We start from the raw sequence: 21,400 nt of genomic DNA, 5'->3' as shown, positions 1-21,400 counted from the left end.
GACGGATCCGTCTGTCCACATGACAAGCGGAGAGACGGATCTGTTCTTGCAATGCATTTGCATCCGGATGCGTCTCAAAAATGCTTTCAGTCACATGCGGATCGGCGGATCCCGCCGGATTACACTGCCGCAAGTGTGAAAGTAGCCTTATTAGCAACTCAATTCCTCTGCAAACTTGAAATTGTGCTTGAAAAACTCAAAATACAGAAGGTACTACTTCAATACATAGGCTGGTATATGTGTCAAATAGCACACTAGGGACACATATGGGATATTTATAAAAACTGAATAATCAGGGTATTAAATGTGTAGTTTTAGTTCTATTTGCCCTCCTACTGTGTTCAACAAATGGATTAAAATCAAAAATCGGTTAAAAAAAATTACATTTATAAATTTCACCTCCATTTTGCATTAAAGGGGTTTTCAGCTTTTGCTATATTGATGACATCCTCAGGATAAGTCGCCATTATCAGATTGGTGGGGGCCTGACTGCTGGGACCCCCATTGTTTAGCTGTTTGGAGAGAACTCGGCACTTGTATGAGGGTCATGTTCTCACCTCTGCTTATCTGCTCGTCATCGACATTGCAGCGACGAGCACAACATATCGACAGTATCCCCCACAACAGTGACCTCTACAGCACCCCGCCCCTTCAACAGTGAACTCCACAGTTCCCCACCCTTTAACACTGACCCCCCCACAGTGCCCCACCACTTTAAAATGGGACCTCCACAGCAGCCTATCCCTTTAACTTTGACCTTCACAGCAGCCTGCCCCTTTAACAGTGAATTTCACAGCACCCTACTCTCTTGACAGTGACCTCCTCAGGGGTCCTCCCCCTTAACAGCGACCTCCACAGTACCCCGCTGCCTTAACAGTGACCTTACAGTACCCTGCTGCCCTAACAGTGACCTCCACAGCAGTTGCCCCTTTAATAGTGGCCTCTGCCCCCTTAACAGTGACCTCCACAGTGTCTGCCCCTTTAATGGCGACCTCCACAGCGCCCTGCCTCTTTAACACTAACATCCACAGTGCCTGCCTCTTTAACAGTGACCTCCACAGCGCCCGCCCCTTTAGCAGTGACCTCCATAGTGCCCGCCCCTTTAACAGTAACCTCCACAGTGCTCACCCCTTTAACAGTGACCTCCACAGCACCCGCCCCTTTAACAGTGACCTCCACAGTGCTGTCACGGCCATGGCTATGACCGTGACTCTTCAACCGCATGCGATTGTCAGCGGTTTGGTTTTGTTGTCAATCACAGGTGAGGGCAGTGGTATTTGCCTCACCTGTGGTTGCCGCTGACAACGCTTGCTTGTGGCAGCTTTCCTGCTGTGCATGCGATTGCACCTAGCAACCCCTATGTTAGGTGTGTGTGTATTGTGTTCACTGTGTTGTTTGTCTGTGTGCACTCTGTGTAGTGTGTTGTGTGCACTGACACTTTTCCTGCACTGTGGTTGCCCGTGGCAACGTTTGGCTGTCTGTACATGTGGTGGCAGTGTCCCGGCCTCTGGGCTATTCCCCAGGACACAGTTGCCACCCATGTCGTGGCCAGCGGCAACAACCACAGTGGGTTGCTACTGTTGGACACTTTCCCTTTAATCTTGTGTTTTCCCTTCCCGGGTGTTGGAAGGGTTAACTTCCTTCCCAGTGTCTGTGTGTGTCACTGGGTGTGTCCGACTGTGGGGTGTGGCTTCCTGGCCTATATAGCCTCACTGTTAGCATGGCTCTGTGGGTTGTTTCAGCCATGCTTGCTGGAGCAGCCTCCTGTGTTACTATCTGCCAGTGAGAGCCACCCCTGTGGTCATATTTCCTTATGTTTATGTCTGCTGTGTGTTGATGGTGTATGTTATGTTCTGTTGGGACCTTTCTATGTGTTTGGTGCAGCTTACGGTTCTGGATTCCTGTTTGCGCAGGGATCCAGTCAGCAAGGCTGTGACAGGTTGGTGGAACTAATAGTTCGCCTGTCATTCCCGTAAGGCTGTATGAGTTCCCCTTTTCCCAACAGCTTGGCCATTGAGACTCCTGCTCCTCCGTGCCTAGGAGGAGTAGGTCGTCTTACCCTGACTTCTAGCGCAGGGACCGGACGGAGGGTGAGTTAGGGATCCGAGGTTCCTGCGCATGGGTCCTCCTACCTTTAAGGTCGGCCCATGCAGTTAGGAGTTAGGGTCAGGGTAGGGACGCTGTAGGAGGTGACCTGCTCCCTATCCTGTTCTCCTGGCCGAGTAGGCGTACAGCACATGGCAGCGCACGGCTGAGGATTTCCCCCATCCTCAGCCATGACAAGTGCCCGCCTATTTAACAGTACCTCCACAACGCCCGCCTCTTTAACAGTGACCTCCACAGTGCCCGTCCCTTTAACAGTGACCTCCACAGCGCCCTGCCCCTTTAACAGTGATCTCCACAGTGCCCGCCCATTTAACAGTGACCTCCACCTTGCCCTGCCCCTTTATCAGTGACCTCCACAGTGTCCGCCCATTTAACAGTGACCTCCACAGCGCGACATTTTGTCTCAACAACTTTTATACTGATAGGCTATGGTGTCGCACTGCGACATGCTGCAACTGCGACACGACAGTCGCAAAAAATCCATCCAAGGTTGATGCATGTAGCAACGTAGTTGTGCCCTATTTGTCATGCGACTTATTGTCGTCCTGTAGCCCTAGCCTAAAGCTGACCTACAGCATTGAAGAGAAATGGCTGAGTTGTTATGGAAACCTGGAGTAAAACTGAGACTAAGGGCCTGCGAGCTTCTATTGGCTGATATGGGACACGTGGCCATGTGTATGGCAGTTGGGATTTGAAGAGAAAGACTTGCAGGCTTGTATTGGGGTCATTCCATCTCAAGTGGACCAACCTAAAAATCTGACCCTCTCCAAATTGAATAACATTTTGCACAGATGTTCCCTATGGTCCTAAATGAAATCTGACAATTTTTTTCATCTGGGCCTCTGTTGGTTCCAGAGTTTCAGGCAGCAGATGGTGGACCAGCTGTAATGCGCTGCTTGCTGCGTAACCCAAAGTGGCAACTTTGTCAAGGCACAGTATCTTAAGTAGTTAAGCTAGGAGGCTGAAATTGCAGGTTTGTAAAACTACTTAGTCTTAGTCTCCTTGCAAAGTTTGCTGCCTTAGGAAGGCTTGACTCAATTTTTGCATGCCATCAAAATAGGCCAAAAAATTGACAAATGACCCTACTTTGACTGCACACTGCTCCTGATATGCATGTCCGATCAGGCTGTAATTTTGCCAGGCTTTATGGCTCATGCGATATATCTTAAGGTCACATACACAAGCTTTCCAACCAACTTGAAGACAAGATATGATTAGACAAAGAATAGACAAAGAAATTAAATTTTTTCTACTAATGTGTAATTTTTTATAATTTTTTTTATTAATCTCATCTAAAAGAGCATGTTTTTTGCACAAAATTCAACCCTGTTTTATCTTTGACCCGCCCTTATGTTGGCCAGAACTAAGCTCACAAGAATGTACCTATTTTGCATGCGTGCATAAACTTTACTACAAGGCAAAGTTTCTGGTGGCCTCTTGTCTGACAGGCTGGTGAGCCAGAAACATAACATTATGTAGTGCTGCTGAGCTTGTTATCCTAATATAAGATATATATTTTAGATATATTTCCATACACATATTCAAATTAATTGTGGGTTGCCATTTTAAATTGGATTTAATTTAATTTTTATTTAATTGGTTCCCACCTATGGCCTATATTGCTTGAATGTACTTGAATAAATGACCTACGAGCTACACATTTGGCATCCTTGCTGTTCCTAAACCCAAGCAAGGAAAAATGCTGTCTGAGCACACAAACCAGAATGTACTGGATTTTTATGAAAATGATGAATTTTCTAGAGTATGTCCAGGCAGTAAGGATTGTGTGTCTGTGAGGCTAAATGGTGAAAATCTATTGAAGCAGAAAAGATTGATCTTGTGCAACTTGAAGGAATTATACACCTTCTACCGGGACAAGCATGGGCCTGAAATTGGGTTCTCCAAATTTCTGCTAAAGTTTCAGCTAAAATGGTGTGTTACTGTTGGCTCATCAGGAACTCATTCAGTCTATCCATCAAAATGTTAAACTTATGCTTTTGGCCACTACTAGTGATGAGCGAGCATGCTCGGCCGAGTACCGGTTCGGCTCGAGCATCGCAATGCTCGGCACGTGGCGGTACTCGGCCGAATACCACGTGTTCTGGTCACATTGCTCGAGTCTCCTCCCCGCACGTTTGGCGCCTCCTAAGCAGCCAATCAACGTTCAGGTAAGTAATTCCCTTCAGTGTAATGCCATAGCCATGTTAGCTATTAGCCTTACACTGATTGGCTGGCCGAAACAAGTAATACCAGTTCATATAGGAGCCAATGTCCCGCGCTCGGATCATTCAGCGTCAGGGAGAGCAGTCAGTAGGCAGGGACAGATAGCGTTTTGCTGGAAATTCACAGATTTAACGCCAAAAAAACTATTGAAAGACCAAACAGTCCTCTTAAAGGGGTATTCTCAACACGCTATTTGATACTTACCTGCTCCCGGCACGCTGTCCACTTCCTGGTTTCGGCACTCGGCAGGGGGCGGGCTCCATCTTGATTGAAGTCTTCTCCCGGCCGGGCCGTGCGCCGTACTGAACGCGCACGCCGATGCCGCGCATGCGCCCTGGTGACTTCTTTCTGGCAAGTATACTATACTGGCCAGGAAGAAATCACCATAGCGCATGCGCGGCCGGGAGAAGAGAAGAAGTCGTCTGCGCACGCGCAGCCACCGCGATTCCTGAGAAAAGCGGTGGCCGTAACCAGGGGAGACAGAAGACAACAGTCAGGTAAGTATATGTTTATTTACTTCTAAGGGGTGGGAATTTGTTAATTAAATATATTTAGAAAAATTATCACTGTTAAATCATTTACAGATTTAACAGTGATCATTAAGATGAGAATACCTTTAAGGACTATAGTGTGTGTTTGACAGCAGTGCAGCACCATTTTGATTTAGATTTTTTACCAGAGGTTAAATTCAGCAGTATCAGGGACAGGCATCTTCAGGAAGGGACAGATAGTGCAGGGCTGGAAAATCGCTTTTTTAAGTACCCAAAAGCTTTTAAAAGACAGAAAGATTTGATATTAGTGAGATCTACAGTATGCCATCAGAAAGCAGTGTGTTTAGCAGACATTATAAAAAGGCGCTTATTCATTATAGTGTGCCTGCTAGTGAGATATACACCGCGCCATCAGAGAATTTTTTTTTCTAGGGAAATTAACCTGATTTGTGCCACATCTGTGTGTGCGTTCAATCAGCAACCATTATATACAGTATTCCAGCAGAGAATTATTTGTATTTGGGACACATATTTTGGGAAAATGTAACTAGTTTTGGGCACATCTATGTGTGCGCTCAATCCACAAACGTTATATACAGTATTCCTGCAGAGAATTATGTGTAACAAAGGGTGTATTGGAGTGCCGGTTCCTTGTGATATTTGGCAGTCCTTTCACTTAGTGCATAGGCTTTAGGAGTGTAGCAGTGTACCTGAACAGTTGTAGCACCATGTGAATGAGGCCCTCCTTAATGTGATATACAGGCTGTATCGGAGTGCTTCTTCCTTGTAATTTTTAGCAGCACTTACACATATACAATTTCATTTTTCCTCTAAAAAGTTTTTTTTCTTGGGGGGGAGGCGGGGTTTTGGGCGTTTTTTTGACGGTCTGTAAAAGTGTCGTACAACATGGTTCCCAGCAGCGACATTGGAGTCCAATATGCTCCCAGACATCGTCCCCCTGCTGTTCCTGATAGATTTCAGTGGTGTTTCCATCACTTTCAGACCTTTTCCTATGAACCAGGCACCCTCCCCTCATCCGAGCAGGGGGTGCCTGGTTGTCTCTCATTGACTTCCATTATACTCGGGTGCTCGGCCGAGCGCACGAATATCGCTATGTGTTCGGACCGAGTACCCAAACACTTTGGTGCTCGCTCATCACTAGCCACTACACTTCTAGATGACGACAAAATGCTTTTAAGTAAAACTGTCTGTGATATTCACTATGTCTGTGCCCTGGAAGGACTGCTCTGGAAGAATATCTTGCTGATTATTTTAATGAAAGTGACCCTGATGATACTGTTGAATTTAAGAAGTGGATTCACACAGATCGGGATACCTTAGAAACCCAGCAGTTATCCTTAGAGGATTTCACCTGAGAACTAATTGACAAAATTTGTAACTTGACTAGACACCATTTTATTTCTAAGGCTACTTTCACACTAGTGTTTTGCTGGATTCGGCAGGGTCCAGCAAAAACGCCTGCGTTATTGATAATACAACATCTGCATCCGTTATGAATGGATCAGGTTGTATTATCTTTAACATTGCCAAAACGGATCTGTTTTGAACTCCATTGAAAGTCAATGGAGGACGGATCCGTTTCCTATTGTGGCAGATTGTGGCAGAGGATCTGTCCCCATTGACTTGTATAGTCCCAGGACGAAAAGCAAAATACATGTTGCTGTTTGCTCTCCGGTCTGGGAACGCAACTAAACGGAACGGAATGCATTTTGGAGCATTCTGTTCAGTTCAGTTTTGTCCCCATTGACAATAAATGGGGACAAAAACGACTGCTTTTTTTTTCCGGTATTGAGCCCCTATGACGGATCTCAATACCGGAAAACTAAAAGTGTGAAAGTACTCTAAGCACCAAAGTGCTTATCTAAATGAGCTGAAACAAAATCTGGAGGAGGGACATGTAATTGTTCTGATGGACTTTGCCAAAAACTACTCCTTTGTTGTCCAGGATGCAGTGCAGGGGTTTCACTGGGAAAATAGCCAGGCAACACTTCATCCTTTCCTTGTTTACTGTTGCAACCCTGACTTCCGATGCTTCAGCATTTGCATAATCAGTGACTGCTCGTTTTATGACACAATAGCTGTCCATACATTTTTGAAAAAGCCGATTGGGCATCTGAAAAACGCGCTAGCCATTTTAAAGCATATTCTCTATTTTAGTGATGGATCTGCTGCTCAGTACAAAAACTTCAAAAATTGTATTAATCTATGCTGTCATAATAATGACTTTTGCATCACCGCTAAGTGGAACATTTTTTGGGCACAAGCCATGGAAAATCACCTTGTGCTGCAATTGGAGTTACTGCAAAACGTTGGGCTGCCAGGGCTAGTTTACAGCGTCCAGTCAAAAAACTAATTTTGACACCAAAAGATCTGTATGACTTCTGCAGCAAAAATGTTCCTGGTATTAAATTTTTCTTTGTCCCCTAGGAAGATTTTGATGCAAACAGACTTATTCAAGAAGAAACCCATTGATACAACTAATATTTGTATTAGCAAAATCTTGAATGATGCAACCTCATTTATTGCAAGTGTTCTGGAACCTGAATGTCAATTTGTCCTCAAAGTATCCTGTCTTTAACCTGGTCAGTATGCACCTATGATAACTCCTGGTGGATTGGCAATATGTGGAGTTTCAATTGCATGATGGTTTGATCAATTTTTTGCATTCCCATGGTCCTGCAAGGTCATTTTGCTGGCCTTCCCGCAGAGACACTTTCTGGGTCCCAGAAGAGCATGTCATTGCTTCCCTTGATGCACCCACAACATCATCTGGCAGGCAACATGTCTTCTCACAAGAGGTTTTGGTGGACATTGACAGGAAATTCTAAACTTTATGCAATTTGAGAAAGATTGGAAGATAAGTCTTGTGAAATCTGTATTTTTAGCAATTTTAGTATGCATGTTGTGTTTTTACTTTCATGTTTTTCTTCAATAAAACTTGGCAATGGAAATAATTCTGTTGAACTGGCAGTAGCTGAGTCGTCCAATGCAAGATTGATGATAAATGTGGCAATTTAAAATGGCAACCCACAATTAATTAGAATATGTGTATGAAAATATATCTAAAAGTTATATTAGGATAACAAGCTCAGCAGCACTACATTATGTTATGTTTATTGCTCACCAGCCTGTCAAACAGGAGGCAACCAACAATATCTCCTTGTTTTGAAGTTCATGCACACATGCAAAATAGGTACATTCTTGTGAGCTTAGTTCTGGCCAATGTTGGGGCAAAAACCCCAATGCCGGATAACCGGTGGACTCCGAATTAGAAGTTATGGATATCCATAGAGAAAAAACAACACAGGCATAGAGCTGTGTTTCAAGACATTTCTCAACTTTATTGAAAGGAAAAAGTTATAAAACAAATTTCTGGATCATTTCCAACTGAAGAATTAGTCAAACATTTACGTCATTAACTCATTAAAAACACAATCTGAAATGAGCATCTTCTTGGCTATACGCCTGGAGCGTCTCCTTAATCTTAAATGTGGGTGTTCGTCATGGACTTGTCCTTTTAATAATTGTACAAATTCTTCAAAAGAACAAACTTGGAGGGGCTAGGAGCAACCTTGAAGTCACGGTAGTCTCACACAGAGAAATTCACAGATTCTACACACAAAGGTTTTAAGGCTAGTTATAACATAAAATGGCTGTACAAGGCACAACATGGAGTCTCAACCCTCACACCAACATAAGGCCGGGTCAAAGATAAAAACAGGGTGACTTTTGTAGCAAAAAACATGCTCTTTTAGATGAGATTAATAAAAAAAAGATTAAAAATTACACATTTGAGATATTTCCACCCCCAATAGTACCAATATTTTTCAAAAATATGAAATGTAATTTCTTTGTCTAATCATATCTTGTCTTAAAGTTGGTTGGAAAGCTTGTGTATGTGACCTTAAAATAAATATCGCATGAGCCATAACTCCTGGCCTATTTTGATAGCATGTAAAAATTGAGTCAAGCCTTCTTAAGGCACCAAGGAGTAAGTAGTTTTACTAACCTGCAAAATTTCAGCCTCCTAGCTTAACTACTTCAGATACTGATGCCTTGACAAAGTTGCCACTTTGGGTTACGCAGCAAGCAGCGCATTACAGCGGGTCCATCATCAGCTGCCTGAAACTCTGGAACCAACAAAGGCCCAGATGAAAAAAAATTGCAAGATTTCATTTAGGACCCGAGGGAACATCTGTGCAAAATTTTATTCAATTTGGAGAGGGTCGGATTTTTAGGTTGGTCCACTTGAGATGACATGACCCATTGGCTAATGCAGGTAATTTTTGGGGAATATCTCAAGAACGGTACGACCTAGAGAGTGGAGACCTGCTCTAAAACCTTCCCGACCCATGATGTACCTGTGTGCCACATTTGGTGAAGATCGGTTCAGTTGTTTGGTCGTGCCTAAAGATCAGACAGGCAGACAGACAGAAACTCATTTATACAGTGAGGAACAGAAGTATTTAAACATCCTGCAATTTTACAAGTTCTCCCACTTTGAAATCATAGAGGGGTCTGAAATTCACATTGTTAGGGGCATTTCCACTCTGAGAGACAGAATAAAAAAAAAAAACAGGAAATCACATTGTATGATTTTTTAAGAATTTATTCGTCTTGCACTGCTGAACATAAGTATTTGAACACCTGAGAAACAGCAAGAATTCTGGCTCTCAAATACCTGTTACTGTGCCTTTTGAAAAGTCCACCTCTACTCCACTCATTAATCTAACTTAGTAGCAACTGTCTGAGCTCTTTAAAGACCCCTGTCCACCCCACAGCCAGTCAGACGCCAACTACTACCATGGGCAAGACCAAAGAGCTGTCAAAAGACACCAGAGACAAAATTGTGGACCGCCACAAGGCTGGAAAGGGCTACGGGGCAATTGCCAAGCAGCTTGGTGAAAATAGATCAACTGTTGGAGCAAATGTTTGAAAATGGAAGAGGCTAAAGACGACTGTCATTCTCCCTCAGACTGGGGCTCCATGCAAGATCTCACCTCGTGGGTTATCACGGATGATAAGAAAGATGAGGAATAAGCCTATAACTACAAGGGAGGAGCTGGTCAATGACATGAAGAGAGCTGGGACCACAGTTTCAAAGGTCACTGTCGGTATAACACTATGCCGTCAAGGTTTCAAATCATACATTACATGGAAGGTTCCCCTGCTCAAGTCATCACATGTCCAGGCCCGTCTGAAGTTTGCCAATGACCATCTGGATGATCCAGAGGAGGCATGGGAGAAAGTCATGTGGTCAGATGAGACCAAAGTAAAACTTTTTGGTCTAAACTTCACTCGTTATGTTTGGAGGAAAAAGAAGGATGAGTTGCATCCCAAGAACACCATCCCTACTGTGAAGCATGGGGGTGGTAACATCATGCTTTGAGGGTGCTTTTCTGCAAAGGGGACAGGACGACTGCACTGTATTAAGGAGAGGAGGAATGGGGCCATTTATTGTGAGATTTCGAGCAACAACCTCCTTCCCTCAGTCAGAGCATTGAAGATGGGTCATGGCTAGGTGTTCCAACATGACAACGACCCAAAGCACACAGCCAGGATAACCAAGGAGTGGCTCTTTAAGAAGCATTTCAAGGTTCTGGAGTGGCCTAGCCAGTCTCCATACCTAAATCCAATAGAACATCTTTGGAGGGAGCTGAAACTCTGTGATACTCAGCGACAGCCCCAAAACCTGACAGATCTAGAGGAGATGTGTGTGGAGGAGTAGGCCAAAATCCCTGTTGCAGTGTGTGCAAACCTGGTCAAGAACTACAGGAAACGTTTGACCTCTGTAATTGCAAACAAAGGCTTCTGTACCAAATATTAACACTGATTTTCTTAGGTGTTCAAATACTTATGTTCCGAAGTGCAAGACAAATTCTTTAAAAATCATACAATCTGATTTCCTGATTATTATTTTTTTATTCTGTCTCTCAGAGTGGGATTGCACCTACAATGTGAATTTCAGACCCCTCCATGATTTTTAAGTGGGAGAACTTGCAAAATCGCAGGGTGTTCAAATACTTTTGTTCCTCACTGTATATATATATAAGAGATTAAAGAGTTTATACTGTGATGAATGTAAAAAAATAAAATAAAATCAGACACCATATAGTACATGACCATGTCTTTCTAACAAAGCTAGAACCCGCCCTTTACCAAACATGGATCCAGATATCTCCCCATTCATTGCTCTGCTAGATTACTATCAAGCTGGCTGCTCACTTCAGTGAGGCAGCAAAAAGATGCGGACAACACACCTGTGTGCTGTTCACATCGTATGTCCGATCCGTGGCCCCACAAAAATATAGAACATGTCCTATTTTTATCCGCAGGCAAGGCTGTCCATTCCGTTCCGCAGAATGCAAATGGCCAGTTTCCGTTTTTCGTGGATCTGCAATTTGCAGACCGCAAAGACGGCAACGGCTGTGTGCATGAGCCCTAAACAGCATAAAAATTCAGATTTTTGTTAAGTTTTCATTAAATTATCGATTTGGTAATAAATAAAAACAAAATGCTTCACCAAAATGTATCACTAACAAAATGTACAATGTACAAACGCTTGGATAGGTCAAAGCATTCAAAAGTTATTACTACATGAAGTGATATGTCAGATCTGAAAAATGGGGCTATGCATTAAGGCCAAAATAGGCCACATCAGAACAACACCAGGTGTCTTGGCTGTTCCTGTCTGGTATTCTTGGAGGGAACACTGTCCAGCCTTTGGCATATCTAGGACATAGTGGAGCCTATCCTACTTCCTTTTTTTTTTTTTTTTTTTTTAATACTAAGATGTGGTGTTCCAACAAGGCGATGCCTGCCTGTGCTATATATACAATGTGCTTTTCAGGGTATCCAACAGCTCCCCTGGCCAGATCTTTCCCCCTTCAAGCAGTTTCAACAGCCAACAACCACCTTGGTTTAATGACAGCTCTAAGTTGAAAGAGCCTGAAATGGAATACAACTGGAGTATATCCAGCATCTGTATGGCCTTTACCACTCCACAGTGGCAGTTTGTTTCACAGTGAGAGGATGCCACTCAATGTTAGTGCTTATCATATACCCTAATGCAGAACTCAAAATAAAGGTTGCATCATCTTGGTTGTATGTACATTGACTAAGCACCACTAGTAGTTTTTACTTTGTCAATCTTAGTTCAATTGCATTTAGTTTTTCAGGTGTACTTTTTTAATTTTACAGTTGTGTATATACATAATTAAAGGGGTTGCCCCACAACAAACACTTTTCCCCTATGCACTAGATAGGGTATAGCTATCTTATCAGCTGGTAACTTATTAATTACAAGGTGGGGCATCAAAATTGCTTCCCCCACTACCTTATAAAAAGGCACTAAGCAGCTATTTTTGGGTAGTGAACCTCTTTAGAAGAGATTGTTGACTGATAGACATGCCTCTCAAAGACATTCTGACAGACTTTTAGATTGGGAACATCATTGGACTAAGAGAAGCAGGATGGTCATTTAGACAAACTGTCTTACATCTTCCGACCTAGCTTTTTGTAAGTAGTTATGTGAGGGCACAAATACATGGTGGACAGACTCTGTGCAGTCCAGACATACCACCAGTATAGAGAATCGTCTGATCTGTTAATAAGCACGGACAGCTCCCACAGTTTTATTGTCCACAATCCAGACATGTGATATATTCAATCCACACCCGTCTCTGCCCTCTGCCCAGAACATTTCGAAGTGCTTAGCAGAAGGAAATTTGGTATCACATTACTTATTACATGTCCTGCCATCGACAGCCAGCCACCATGGTCTTCGATTGCAGTAGCATTGTAAACAAGAAACCTGGGCTACTATAGACTTGAATTGTATCGTCTTTAACAATGAATACAGGTTCTGTTTGGGATTCAACGATGGATGGGTTTGAGTTGTGTTGCCAGCTGGCTTCCAGCTGGCATTTTTCAGGAGAATAATGCTCACACAAAGCAAGGGTTTCCCAGGATTTTTTTCTGCCAGATTGCAACACTTCCTTGTCCTGCCCAGTTGACAGATTTATCACCAATCAAGCATTTATGGGACCAGCTAGGATGCCATATTTGGCAACCTATGTAGGACATCCAGGCCCACCAGCAGTATCTGTGGGCAATGTGCCACAGTAACTATACTAATCCTATATGCTTCCATTAACAACTATATTTCATCCTGTATTCAGGCTATAGGAGGCCCAACAGGGCACTAAAAACCTACTGTAAATTGCACATTTTTCCCTAATAAGCTTATCCTTTTGCTCTAATACTGTAATCACTTAAATATATCAATATTGCAGTCACACATATAAAGTTTCATTTTATTCCAACAACTCCTTGGTGCGTTATTTTTTGTTCGTGAGTGTATATTATTTCTTCTGGAATAGATGAGCCAGCGCAACTCTACCATCCATAGATCTTGAAGAGAGGAATCTTTTATGTATCTAATGCTAAGCTTTTAAGATAGGAGACAAGTAATAATTCAAGTAATGTTTAGACGAGTTATCAAAGATCCTGAGATCCAGTAAATGTTGGTCTTTCAACTACTAATATACAAGTCCTTTAATGTCTTATCCTTCAATATTTTAAAGAGGATATGTTGTAGTAAACAGGATACTCTGTTAACAGTAACATGCAATTGATCACACTGGATTTTATTTAGGGGTATCAGAGTACAGGGGATTACAAATGCACTCCAGACTTTTCAGATTTGTATTTATTAAAAATTTAGAAAATCCTGTATCATATTTTTTTCACTTCACATATACTTGCTACTTTGTGTTGGTCTATCACATAAAATCCCCCCAAAATACATTTAAGTTTGTGGGTGTAATGTGAAAATTGTGGAAACGTTCTAGGGGTATGAATACATTTCCAAGGCTCTATATGTGTTAAATGTACTGAGAAAGTAAATTCTGAATAGACTTTTATTTGTTGAAACTATGAGGACTCTTATTAAAGGGATTGTCCGGGTTAAGAGCTGAACCCGGACATATCCCCATTTTCACCCAGGCAGGCCCTCTGATATGAGCATCGGAGCATTTCATGCTCCAGTGCTCTCCCTTGCCCAGCGCTGTATCACACAGGGCAAGGGCTGTTTTGTTTTTATTTTTACAGTGCTAGGTGAAGGCTTCTGCATAGCAGTGTTGCCGGTGACATCACCAGCACTAATGGGCGGGCTTGTATGGAAGAGGTTAACAGAGGGAGGTAGCTCCGTCTCCCAGCAGGCCTTTGCACTACCATGGCAGCGTCCTTATGGTTAAGGGTTGACATAGGGAGGGAGCTCTCTCCCTCTCCCATCAAGCCGATGCACTACCTTGGCAGCATCCCGATGGTAACCATGGCAACCGGAGGCCTTAGAAAAGCCTCCTGGCCTGCTATGTACCCTAAGGCTTCTTGCACACAAACTTTTTTTTTCCGTTTCCGTTCCGTTTTTTTTGCGTTCCGTATACGGAACCATTCAATTCAACGGGTCCGCAAAAAAACCTGAATGTACTCCGTATGCATTCCATTTCCGTATTTACGTTCCGTTCAAAGATAGAACATGTCCTATTATTGTCCGCATAACGGACAAGGATAGTACTGTATTCCATAGGGGGTGTAGTTTTGGGGGGGTTTCCATTGTAGGGGTGCATCAGGTCTTCAAATGCAACATGAGCCCAGAAAATTATTCTAGAAAAATCTGCCCTCCAAAAGCCATATCCTTTCTGTTCCCTGCAGAGTGGCCGTACAGGAGTTCATGACCACATATGAGGTGTTTCTGTAAACTGCAGAATCAGAGTAATAAATATTGAGAGTTTGTTTGGTTGTAAAACCTTGCTGTTTTACAGGAAAATTGGTTTGAAATGAAAAAAAAGTCACATTTTGAAATGTATTTTCCTTAAATTCGTGTGTGTTAACACAGTTTCTAAAATACATTTTAAAAAATTTGAGGAGTGTAGTTTCTAAAATGGGGTCATTTATGGGTGGTTTCTTTTATGTAATCCCCACAAAGTGGCTTCAAAACTGGGTTTTGGAAATTTTCTTACAAATTTTTAAATTTGCTTCTAAACTTCTATGCCTTCTAACGTCTTAGAAAAAGAAAGTTATTTCTACAAAATGATGCCAACATAAAATAGACATATGGGGAATGTTAAATAATAACTATTTTATGAAGTATCACTATCCATCTTAAAAGCAGAAACTTTCAAATTCGAAAATTGCGAATTTTTGCTAAATTTTTAACCGCTTAAGGACCCGCGCTGTACATGTACGGAGGGCTGATCGGGCGGGTGCAGGAGCTGCGCCTGCCCGATCAGCGGCAGAGGTCCGGCAGTGACGGATATACAGACTCCTGCTGTATGCGCCGGCATCGGTGAAAACACCAATGCCGGCGCATTAAGGGCTCGTTCACATGAACGTATTTTGCGTCCGTATACGGAACCATCCATTTTAATGGGTCCGCAAAATATGTGTTGCTCCGTTTCGTGGCCTTGCAAAAATTATGAGTCCTTTCCTATTCTTGTCCGTTTTTTACGGACAAGAATAGGCATTTCTATAATAGGCCTCCTGTTCCGTTCACACGGTCGGCATCCGTTTTTTGCGGATCTACAATTTGCGGACCGCAAAAAACGGCAAGGTCATGTGAACGATCCCTAACCCTCGCACTGCCGCGGTCAGCGGTGACCGCGGCACGTGAGGGGTCCTGCCAGGTGCGGGGTGGCCATCGGGTCCCCACGCTGCTGTGACGGGAACCCAAATGGCAGGGAAGGCAGCAGGATGCCTTCCTTAGGCATCGTGGCCGCCTTCCGTGACAGCCTGTGAGATCCAGCCTGTGAGATCCAGCCCCCTGGATCTCACAGGAAGCAGGCTGTAAGTGTATTACATTAAGGGTCCATTCACACGTCCGTGTGTGTTTTGCAAAACACGGACATCGGCGATGTGCGTTCCGCATTTTGCGGACCGCACATCGCCGGCACTTAATAGAAAATGTCTATTCTTGTCCGCAATTACGGACCAGAATAGGACATGTTCTATTTTTTTCGGGATCGGAATTGCGTACCCGGAAGTGCGGATCCGCAATTCCGGATCCAGGCAGCACATCATGCTGCCCCATAGAAATGAATGGGTCCGCAATTCCGTTCCGCATAATGCGGAACGAAATTGCGGACGTGTGAATGGACCCTAAAGGGGTTGTCCGAGATTGGTGACTGGGGTTAACTGCCCCCCGTGGACTTGTAGGACCGGCGGAATTTTTAATCAGCCCAAAGAATAACCAATAGAAGAACTCCAGCTCCCATTAAAGGGAGGGGTTTGCCCCCCAGCCCAGCGTGTTTTTTTCTGTCCTTTGGACAGGTGGACTGGCGAAGCTCTCCCTCTCTGGAAGTTTGGAGACCATTATTCTAATGTTTCAGATTGGTCTCCTTTTTTTGTCCATTACATCTAGCGCTTTTACATACCTGCGCTTATTCTTTCATTCCCCCATTCAGCTGCTGAGCTTAGCGATTTTTGGGGGCGATATGTTCTCTCTACTTACTGAGTTTTCCCCTCCTGGATGCCTCGGCTCGCTCAGACTTCGGCGTGGCATGGGCGCCGCCATGACCGGAAGTGACGCACTGCCAGCTGCGGCGTCATTTCCGGTCTTTCGGCTGATGTCGTTTTTTCTTTCTGCCTAAAGCAAACTAATTCCTGCCAGCCGGGGGGTTGTTTTTCAGGAGGGGTGGGTGTTGTAAAGGCAGTTAAGATGTATTTCTTTACCACACTAATGTTTAAAGACGTACAGCTGTTACTATGACTCCTGGGGGAGTGCTAGTGGCTGGGCCCCTTCCCTGGGTGGAGCTGTTCCCTTCTTAAAGGGCTTCTGTCAGCCCACTAAACCGTTTTTTTTTTGTTTGTTTGTTTGTTTACTAATAATCTCTATACTGCGAGCTCTGCATACATAAGTTAAATAATCATTTCTGTTCAGTAGAATTTGATAAAAAGCGATTTTAAAAATATGCAAATTACCTTGCTACCAGCAAGTAGGGCGGCTACTTGCTGGTAGCAGCCGCATCCTCCGATCCTAATGATGCCCCCTCCGCATTGTGATTGACAGGGCCAGGGAACGGAATCGTTCTCTGCTGGCCCTGCCTGTTAGCATTCAAAATCTGGCGCCTGCGCTGCAGCCGTATGTATCTTCAATTTGCGCAGGCGCACTGAGAGGTGGCTTAGAAGTTTAGAAGCAGATTTTCACCAAAACCCACTTTTTAAGGACCAGTTCAGGTCCGAAGTCACTTTGTGAGGCTTACATAATAGAAACCACCCATCATTGGCCACATTTTAGAAACTACACCCCTCAAGGTATTCAAAACTGATACAAACTTTCTTAACCCTTTAGGTGTTCCACAAGAATTAAAGGAAAATGGAGATGAAATTTCAAAATTTCACTATTTTGGCAGATTTTCCATTTTAATCCATTTTTTCCAGTAACAAAGTGTAATGACCGGCGTCACGCACAGGGAGGGAAAAAGGAAAGCCCTGCCCAAGGGAGAGGGTAAGGTGGTGACCCCTGACTCACCTTGCAGCTGGCACCTGACTGCCCTGACGTCCCTAGACGGGTTCCTCACCCGTGCGGCGATCACGTGCCTAAACCCTGGCTTTCCCTGAAATGAGCCCTAGATAGTGAATGGGCCGGTGGGAACGCTAGTCCGCACCACTGAACTAAGAGGGAAACACCAGGGAGAGGACAGACAATACAGACAAACACATACACCCAGGTGGGCGACCACAGCAGACCACAAAGGCCCAACAGGGATCCGGAGGGTAACGTTCTGGACCAACTACCAGAGAACGCAGCAACACAGCTCCAGAGGGTCAGAATAGATGTCCAGGCAGGAAGCTCTATATCTGGCAACCAGAGAAGTGTGAGAGGGGAATATAAGGAGGTTTGGGAGTGCTGGACAAGGAACAGCTGAGGAGAAGGAGCTACGGATCCCTGAGTGAGCCAAAAGGGTTTGCAAAGCAAACCCAGAAAGCTACCATGAGGAAACAGCCCTATCTTACATAGAGCGCGCAGCCAACCGCTGCGACCTCCTGACCCCGGGTACAACGGAGTCAGGCGTGGCTCTTGACACCCTCGTGACACAAAGCAAGGGTTAACAACCCAACAAAACTCAATATTTATTGCCCTGATTCTATAGTTTACAGAAAGACCCCATATGTGGTCGTAAACTGCTGTACGGGCACAGGGCAGGGCGCAGAAGGAAAGGAACGCCATATGGTTTTTGGAGGGCAGATTTCAATGGGATAATTTTAAGTTGCAATGTCACATTTGTAGACCCCCTGAAGCACCCCTAGAGTAGAAACTCCAAAAAAATTACCCCATTTTGGAAACTACGGGATAAGATGGCAATTTTGTTGGTACTATTTTAGGGTACATATGATTTTTGGTTGCTCTATATTACACTTTTTGTGAGGCAAGGTGTCATGCCCCGCTCTGACGATGTGCGGAGGTCGGCCAGGATAGCAGCACGAGTTTAGTGTTTGTTTTGGAGCCGTGCTGGATCCGCCTCTCATCAGGTGCACTGGGTGGGGTCATTAGTTTAAATAGCACACCATACCAGTGCTCAGAGCGGATTATAGGAATCACTGTGGTCTTGGAAGCTAGGAAGGAAGGTTGTCTGTTCCAGCTCTGAAAGATAAGTGTGGTTTCAAGTTTGGTTGTTTTGTGTCATCTCTCCCATCCAGGTTCTGTGCGAGCAGGCTGCTCCTAGTTCCCCTCTTCACCATCTCAGGGAATTTAGGGAGTTTCAGCCCAGGCACGGGGACACATCATACCTACCACCAAGGTCTGCATGTGGGCTGAGCTGTGCAGGGAAAGAGGTCAGGGATTAGCTAGGAGGTGACCCTGTCTCTCGCCCAGAGCCTGGTTGGTGGTTTATCTGTAAGTCTGAGTGCACGTCCGCTGTGAAATTATAATCCTCCATACTGTGACTGCCATTACCCAGCGTTTTTTTTGATGGCGTCAATTGAAGCACTGGTTGACCGCTTGCAGGGGCTATCCCTAGAGGTTGTGGAGCTACGTGGTTCGGTCACACGGTGTCAGAATGCTCTGGCAGCTGGTGCAGGTCAAATTTGTATGGAGCCTAAAGTGGCTCTTCCTGATCGATTTGCAGGGGGTACAGATGACTTTATCCGTTTTAGAGAATCCTGCAAATTGTACTTTCGGCTGCGTCCATCATCGTCAGGTGATAAGAGTCAGAGGATAGGAATAATTATTTCTCTGCTTAAAGGGGACACGCAATCCTGGGCCTTTTCTCTGCCACCTGGTTCTCGGGCCCTCCGATCGGTGGAGGAATTTTTTAAGGCCCTGGGATTAATCTACGATGACCCAGATCGGGTCTCGATGGCAGAGTCGAGATTACGTAATTTGTTTCAGGGGGAACATACTGCAGAGGCTTACTGTGTTGAGTTTTGGAGGTGGGCTACTGAATCAGAATGGAATAATCCCGCGTTACGTAGTCAGTTTTGTCAGGGGTTATCTGAAAGATTGAAGGATGCCCTTGCTTTTCATGAATACCCAGACTCTTTGGAGAACTCCATGTCTTTAGCAGTACGGCTAGATAGACGTATCAGAGAGAGGTATAGGGCTCCCTCCACGCAAGATATCCCTTCTGTGAGTGGTTTCGTCTCTACTGCCTCCCCGGCTGATGTTACAGGTAACTCTGGGGTAGCGGAGGAACCCATGCAGTTGGGTCAGGTTTCTTGCCATTCTGATAGTAGAGACTTTAGGAAAGTGCACAAGCTATGTTACTATTGTGTAAAGAGGGGTCATTTTGTTTTTGCTTATCCTTATGTTAAACCACAGGTGGAAGAGAAAAAGAAAAAAGAAAAAAGAAAAAAAAACTTCCCTGACACTTGGTAGTATGAATGGTGTGGTGGAGCAGGCAGGTATGCAAGCTCCCTGCAGTTCCCGTTTTCTCCTTCCAGCTGTGGTAGCGCTAGAGTCAAAAAATGTTTTTGTTGAAGTATTCCTTGATTGTGGTGCTGGGGTAAACCTAATTGACTTTCTTTTCCTTCAAAACCTAGGACTAAGTACTTGCACTTTAGAGAACGAGATTCGTGTTTTTGCAATTGATTCTTCCCCTCTTTCTCAAAGGAGCCTTACTCACATTGTTCATGGTATTCACTTAAGGGTGGGTGATTCACATGTTGAAATTATTTCTTGTTTTGTCATGAAGGATTTGCCAGCGCCTATAGTTTTGGGGTTGCCATGGTTGACTAGACATAACCCAATTATAGACTGGCAAGCGAGACAAATCATTGGTTGGAGTGAGTTTTGTTCGGATAATTGTCTTGGCACATCTATCTCTGGTGTGTCCATTACGGCTTTACCTCAGTATCTTTCGGATTTTGCGGATGTCTTTTCGGAGGGTGGGGCTCAGGAATTGCCCCATCATCGAGACTATGATTGTCCAGTTAATCTCATTCCGGGGGCTAAATCGCCAAAGTCTCTGCCTTACAACCTCTTTCAACCCGAAAGAGAGGTCATGCGAAAGTATGTCGCCGAGAGTTTGGCAAAGGGTCATATTAGACCATCTAAGTCTCCAGTGGCAGTAGGTTTGTTCTTTGTGAAGAAAAAGGATGGATCACTGAGACCGTGTTTGGATTTCCGGGAATTGAACCGTATTACAGTCCGGGATCCATATCCCCTGCCTTTGATCTCTGATCTTTTTGATCAGATTGTTGGAGCCAAGGTGTTCTCCAAGTTGGATCTGAGGGGGGCCTACAATCTGATCAGAATCAAGGAGGGGGATGAGTGGAAAACGGCCTTCAATACGCACGAGGGTCATTTTGAGAACCTGGTTATGCCTTTTGAGTTGACGAACGCGCCAGCAGTATTTCAGCGATTCGTCAATTACATTTTTCATCATTTGGTGGGGAGGTTCGTGGTGGTTTACCTGGATGACATTTTAATTTATTCTCCTGATCTGATGACCCATCAGGATCATGTGAGACAGGTTTTGGCGATCCTTCGGGAGAATAAATTGTATGCCAAATTGGAGAAATGTTTGTTTGTTGTGCAAAAGTTTCCGTTCTTGGGATACCTGCTTTCTGATTCTGGTTTTTGTATGGACCCCGAAAAGGTCCGGGCGGTTCTGGAGTGGGACCGTCCAGAGAATCAGAAAGCTTTGATGCGGTTCTTGGGGTTTACGAATTATTATAGAAAATGTATTTTGAATCATTCTACCATAGTAAAACCTCTCACTGATATGACCAAGAAGGGCGCCGACGTCTCTGTCTGGTCGGATGAGGCATTGCAGGCCTTTTCGGCTATTAAGGAGCGTTTTGCGTCTGCTCCCATTCTGGTGCAGCCGGATGTGTCTCAGCCATTCGTAGAGGAGGTTGATGCATCAGAGGTGGGGGTTGGAGCGGTGCTGTCACAGGGTTCATCTCCTGGCAAGTGGGTCCCATGTGCCTTTTTCTCCAAGAAGCTCTCGGTCGCCGAGAGGAATTATGATGTTGGAGATAGGGAGTTGTTGGCTATCAAGTTGGCCTTTGAGGAGTGGCGTCACTGGTTGGAGGGGGCCTCTCACCCCGTTACAGTA

At 44.4% G+C, this 21,400-nt stretch overlaps 1 long non-coding RNA gene across 1 annotated transcript; it reads left to right on the top strand.

Moving 5' to 3' along the window:
- On the top strand, positions 1 to 6,602 carry LOC121001682. The gene is made up of 3 exons (XR_005779109.1): positions 1 to 13; positions 659 to 669; positions 6,473 to 6,602. It is a non-coding gene; the product is annotated as an uncharacterized LOC121001682 (long non-coding RNA).
- Positions 6,603 to 21,400: the final 14,798 nt, after the last annotated feature.

The sequence above is a fragment of the Bufo bufo genome, chromosome 5, assembly GCF_905171765.1.
Source record: "Bufo bufo chromosome 5, aBufBuf1.1, whole genome shotgun sequence".
Classification (NCBI taxonomy): Eukaryota; Metazoa; Chordata; class Amphibia; order Anura; family Bufonidae; genus Bufo; species Bufo bufo.
This window is presented reverse-complemented; position numbering and strand designations above follow the sequence as displayed.